The sequence below is a fragment of the Scatophagus argus genome, chromosome 3, assembly GCF_020382885.2.
Source record: "Scatophagus argus isolate fScaArg1 chromosome 3, fScaArg1.pri, whole genome shotgun sequence".
Lineage (NCBI taxonomy): Eukaryota > Metazoa > Chordata > Actinopteri > Scatophagidae > Scatophagus > Scatophagus argus.
This window is the reverse complement of record NC_058495.1, coordinates 23328563-23335387: the sequence shown is the minus strand read 5'-3', so window position 1 is coordinate 23335387 and position 6825 is coordinate 23328563.

Genomic DNA, 6825 nt, shown 5'->3' with positions numbered 1-6825 from the left:
TGAGGACCAGCGTTGTACTGTAAACTGACAGTATGTTAACAAAGTGATGTCGTGGTTTGGTGAGTGTAGCAGCAAGATACACCTGCAAATATTAAATAATATTTCTTGTCGTCAATTAAATAATTTTGTAAAACATAAATAAAAACAGAATAAAAATTCAATAGAAGTACTCATATAGTACTTGTAATACACAACACATGTATATATCATAATGTCAATATTAATCATAATGTTAATAATACAGTTTAAATATTATAAAATAAAATACATATGAGAAGATATTAAGTGTGTACAATATGAGAGCTGCCATTGCTCAGTACACAGATATAAACAGCAAAGTCTGAGCATCGTGTATAAACTTGTAAAGAAAACAAAACAAAACAAAACAGAACAGACATATTAACTCCTCACTTATCTGGTGGTGAAGTGCAAACTCCAAAATCGAAACCACAGAATTTCATTTGTCATTTTAATTAATTCTAGTGGGGTAAACTTACCAAAGATACCAGCTATGTCAGGCTTAAGTCTGGAGCAAATGTGTTAAAACAGTGTACAAGAATGTAAATGAAAACAACTACGTTTGAACATTTCACTCAGCCTCAACATCGTATAGTTAAAACTTACAGTATTATATACTGTCTGACAGCGTGGAATGAGATGGTTTTTCCAGCCTTAGAGCAAGTTCAGTGGGAAATAAAAAGGAACATTTCATCTGAAGTGGTTAAGGACTGTGAACATGTATGTTAACGTGTGACAGCAGAGCTGGGATCAGTCAAAACCTGCAGATGTGGAAAAAAAAACAAACCGTACAGACAGGAGACACGAGCAGCAGCCTCAAGTTACACATGGGCTCAATCTTAAACTTGTGTGTGTGTGTGTTCATGTGAGGGTGGTGGTGGTGGTTGAGGTTTGGTTTGTATGTGTGTGTGTAGTCGTCTAATCTCATTTCACTTATTGGGTTTTAGGGAGCTAAGAATACACCCTGCTGGGACGATATGCTGCAGCCGAGCCACCAGCTGTGTGCAGTGTGGCTCCTGGCTGCTAGCCACACACACACACACACACACACACACACACACACACACAGAAACACTGCAGCATTGAGTAAGAAAAGTCATCTGTCTGATTTTGGATACTAAAGATAAGATAAATGTGTCCTGATCCCTGTGGGGAGATGCAGCTGCACCAGCCAAAACGAAATGAACTCAGCAGTGGAAACAAAGTCGAACATGAGCCCAAAAACAAAAGTATCAACTGAACACTGAAAACGTTAACTGACAAGGGGCTCTAAAGTTTTCTCCTCATCTCAGTGGAAAGTCTGCAGGTTCCCCAGAAAAAGCCACAGAGTCGAAGCTCCTGGACGGCAGAGCAGAGCTGGTGTGGGAACCTGCTGACCTAAATTCTGGGGCTGACGGTTTCTTCCAACCTTCTGCTCCCACTGAACCTGTTTCTGCTCTACAACGAAACAGATGCCACCTGCAGCTGGCTGCGCGTTAGAAGAGCTGCCGCCACGCAGTCGTCCACGCCGAAGGCTCTGACATCCGGCGGTGACGTGAAATGAAGTGAATAACACGCAGGTCGCTTTCCCAAACGTCACCTTCATCAGCTCTGCTGCTGATTGGCCAACAGAGGGGGGAAGAGAGTAAAGCAGCTTGTTGATGCTCTTACATAACTGAAATGTGCCTCATTATCATATCAGCATCTGACTGTACACAGCTGTGGTTGAGACGTCCTTGTTTGTGATTTAAAGGCTCATACCAATTTTTTTTTTTTTTTTTTGTTTGTAAAAAAATTTCAAAGTGAATGAAATATTAATTAAGTGTTAGAAATATGTAACCTGTTTACGGCACATAACTTGACCACAGCTGAATTATGACGATTCAACATTCAACAATCTGCATGATTTTTTTCTTTACTAAAGTGAAATAAAATATTTTTTTTTTTCCGTCTTTTTATGGACACGAGTGATATGTGCAGGCTGATGAATTTAACATTTTATATGTAACATAAACATGAAACATTTTTAAGACATATAAACATTTTAAATAAATGTAGCAGTTGTCAAAACAAACAAAAATCCTATAATCTGCCAGTCAGTATTTGTAAGAGCAGGTCAAACTTCAGGTCCAACACAAGCACAGCATTTTTTTGGCCAACAGTTTATAAAATATTTAACTTTTATATTATTATTCCATGGCAAAATTTGTATTTTTGGCCTAAAAGGAAAATAACACTTAATTAAAAGAAATCCCTACAATAAACACGCAACAGAGACAGAGGCTTGTTGATGGATGCGACCCACACACGACGTGAAAGAGCCAAACCAAAGTGAAATGAGGTGCAGCATAACGCGTTAACGCACAGCTGATTACCAACAATAGCGAAACGATTTTTAAGATCCTTTACTCAAGTGAAAGCAGCAGTGCAAAATTATTTTAACACACCATAGAAGCGGCTAAGTTTGATTAACTCAATTTAATTCATTTTGACTTAAAAAAAATCTACTTTAACAGTATGATGCGTCAGGTTCACTAAATGTCTCTGTGGACAGTTCACATTAGTTCACATTGGCTTTGTTTTTGGTTGTTATGGGAAAATAATGCATGTGGTACTGTAGCTGTAGGCGCAAATTAATTTCTTGCTGCTGAGGTTTATTGCTTTATTGTTTGTGTATAAATATCTGTATCTTCATGGCGCACTTGAGGCATTAAATTATCACTGGCAGAGTTTTACATTATCACAGGATTCTCTGACAATCAAACATTGTCATTTTGCCTCTGGCCGTCCTTTTTCAAACATTAATCATATGTAAGTTCCAATCCTTAAGATTTTCTTCATATTTGACCCTTTTTAAAAACAAAAAAAAATACTTTGGTATTTTTTTTGCTCCAGCCCTTAAATGTATTTCCACTCTATGCAGTAGTTTGAATTGTCAGTGGCGGGATCTGCCATTGCTCCAATGCACATTTACTAGAGATTTACAGGAACTCACACGTGTGGCTGCAAAAAGCTCATTCCCTGCAACTGATTACTGCTAAATACTATTATGTATCAATATTTTATTAATTGAATATATTAGTTATCATTTATTACTATTATACATAATGTTTATAAGCTGATTCAGTGTGGACAACAAGCATGCAATAAATATGATTGGATGCTCGTATGCGGTTGGTTCAAATGTTAGCATAGGCTGAAATCACATTACTTTAAATACCACTAATAAACTTGACAAGTGTAGTCCCCCCCCCCCCCCCCCCCCCATTTAACTGAAGTGATTAACTCTCTGTGTTTTGAAACGTATTTTAGGCTGTGTAAATGTTGAGTCACACAGCTGCCAGAGGACATGGAGAGTTTTTGACAGAATCCTCAGTTTGCAGCTGTGAACTGAACTGCTGTGTCCTGAAGTATCCTCTGCTGCTCACAATCAGGATCAAATCTAATTTGCACAAAACACACAAGCATGCGAGCACTCGTGCCAACACTCAGCAGCTTCAACCCGCTGCTTCCTCTCCAGTGCTGCGTGTGTGTGTGTGTATGTGTGTGTGTGTGTGTGTTGTGACTAAGTCCAGTTCAGTTTGTTGAAGTGAGATCACTGCGAGTATGGGCCACTGCGGAGGGAGACACAAGCTCACACACTTGTGCTCTCACACACTCGTTCGAAATCTTTCTTTCTCTCTCTCTCTCTCAACACACACACACACACACAAAACATAGCCTGTGAAAGAAACCATTATCCCCCATGGAGCCCCAGACATCTGGGCTCACTACACGCAATGTGCAGGCAGCCCACACACACATACACACACACACACACACACACACACACACACACACACACACACATATACGCACACTGCATGTGACTGTGTGTGACAGATAAAGACAGTGAGAGAGAGACAGATAGACATGGATGATGTGTGTTCTCGCTGGACACATGAAACACAGTGAAAGGTGGTCATGAGACACACACACACACACACACAGTCCCCACGGCAACGGGAGCTGGCACACACGTCCGGCACAAAGGCATTCTGGGAAAGCACAGGTTTTATATTGCCCCTGGCTTTACACTCCTGTGCCATCACCACGGTAACACTAATGCTGCTCGGCCTGCTAACATTTGCTCTCAGGCAACACACATAGTAGTGCACAAATGAACTGCACTCTCTCTCTCTCACACACACACACACTCACACACACACACATACCTATGACCCCTGGAATTATGACAGCTCAGTTAAATGTCTTCCTCTCTCTGTTTCCTCGGATGGACCTCAGTTAGGAGATGTTTGAAGAAGATCAGGTTTTGGGAGAATTGCAGTCTGGATTTTGTCCTTGTTCATTTAAACATCATGTCAAGCTTTCAGAAAGTAAATAAGTTCTTTTGAAAAACCTGAAAATTCCAGCACTCTGGTACGAACTGGGATACCGTGGCACTGATCATAACACCCCAATCTTTCATTTCATTCTTTGAGACTTCCTGATCATTCTCCAACCTGTGTGTGAGCTACACCAGTTGGTCAGTAGCACAGCAAATGGTGATAAATGACGTAATGATAGTCTGCACACTCAAAGTCATTGTTAATGTGGAGCATAAACTGTTTAATCACCACATTACTGATGATACCACGGAAAGGTCGAATCCAGCAGGGTGGTAAACATTAAGAAACCAAACTCATCTTCAGCTGTTGATTTAACTCAGCTGGAGCAGAAATTACTGATTTGCTGGATATGGAGGAGTCAGATAGCTTCACTTAATGACCTGTAACTTGGAGTTTCCCATAAGAACCTTTAAGGTCTTGGTTCTAAGTTCCGTCTTGCCATATTTTGTAAGTAATCTTGTTTGAACGTTTACATGTCTTGACTTTTAAACGTCAGTATCGTTAAATGAACCGACGAACAAAACGACCCTGAGTGGTCAGCTGCCCTGAACGGCACAATGACAAGTGGCTCAGCACAAATATCACTGAACTTCTTTTTGTCTTTTGTTTTGTTTTCTTTTTCAGGAGCAAATAAAATTTAGTGCTGTCCTGTTACTTAGCAAAAGTAGATACTCAGACATGAGTGGGAAATGTAATCAAAGCAGCAACACTGCAAGTAAAGTTCCTGTAGTGGAAAATATACTGTTTCAATGAACTCTGGTGTTTTTTGCCAGTTTAGTTCTGCTTTGTTTGGTGTGAAAGCTCCCAGTCAAACTTTGATGCGGGCCAAACAAGCGGATGGAGAACGTCCAAATGGGTGGGTGCGTCCTGGTCACACACTTGGGCGGTTTGTGTGTGGTGCGAAAGTAAAGCAGAGCAAATGCAGCTTTTTTTCTGATAGTAAACATGTGATTTTGTCGTTAAATCTATCTCCTGATTATGGTCTGTAAAGAAAGTGATCTAGATAAAAGTCATATACGAGACCAGGCATCTGGTAACCATGGTAACTCGTATGCATGTCAGCACATTAGTGCAGGGATTTTCCCTGGTCAAACACAAAGTGAGAGGAGTTGAAACAAAAGTGTGTAGTATTTGTGTCCTACAGTGCACAAGGAAACACAGGCGGCATTCAGACACACACAGACGCGCGCGCACACACACACACACATGCACGGCAGCAAGCAGACTAAATGGAAAACGTTGTGTGCATTTCCTGTCTTCTGCCTTCAAAACACTAGCTGGATCAATGCTGTTCAATATTAACTATAGATATCAATGATGACATCACGCTGTGCTTTCTGCTCCCTCCAAGTCATTTATTATACTGAGAAGTCAAATTTTCCGTCAGACAAGTGAAAGTAATCCTCCAGCAGGAAGATAGGAAATCCAATTGCAGCAATAGCTTCATAATCAGACCAAATTGCAATCTGGGTTCACTCATTTAGATTGTTTTTATTTGTTTTACAGCTAAACAGAGAAAGTTATAAAGTGACTTTTAAGTTGTTGATTCTGTTTCCCTTATGTCGTTTACTGTTTTTTGTTGCTTCATTGTATTTTTAAACAGTTTCTCCACTTAAATGATGTTTTTCTTCCTGGTGGGCTCAATGATCTCGGTTCTCTAACTGCTGTAGTGACTAAATGACCTCAAATGACCTCTGTTAAGTTTCTGTTTAATTGCTATGCTTACAATTTAACTATACTGCTTTGATAACGCAGGTTCACATGTATAAATTAGATTTAAATTGGTACTGGACTGAATTTTGTTGTGTTTCTCCTCTGTCTATTTGTGCGTCGTATCAAGCCTATAGTTACTCATTACCCTGGGTTGTTGCGTCCTCTGACCCCCCAGTGCCCCAGCCATAACACAAAGGTCAGAGGTCAAACACCCTTTGACCTCCCCCCTCCCCTCCCTCGCTTTGTTACCCTTTCTTCTCATCCTCTTTTCGTTTCATCCTCTCTTCTCTATCTGCTTAGCAGAAACCGTAGAGATTTTCACAGTGTGTATATCGACATGTTTCCTGGTAAAAGAAGAAGCGGGATGCAATGAAGTAGAAGAGGATGATGTTGGAGGTGTGTGTGTGTGTGTGTGTGTGTTAGGTGTCACGAGGGCTGTCTGGGGTTAGGCCAGTAAATGAACAGCTGAGAGCAGTGATTTAGTCTGTATAAAAGCAGCCCAACTGTCATAACAAAGACACTCTGACAGCAGGCCAACCGGAGACAAAGAGGAGTCACCGGCCCCCAGGAGGCTTCCAAAGACCCCTTTGGACACACACACACACACACACACACACACACACACACACACACACACACACACTTACACAGACAATGGGAAGTCAATAGCGTTCTCCCAGAGGCCTTGCTAAGGTTCAGGGGCCAGACTGAGCTTGGTTCAGAGGAC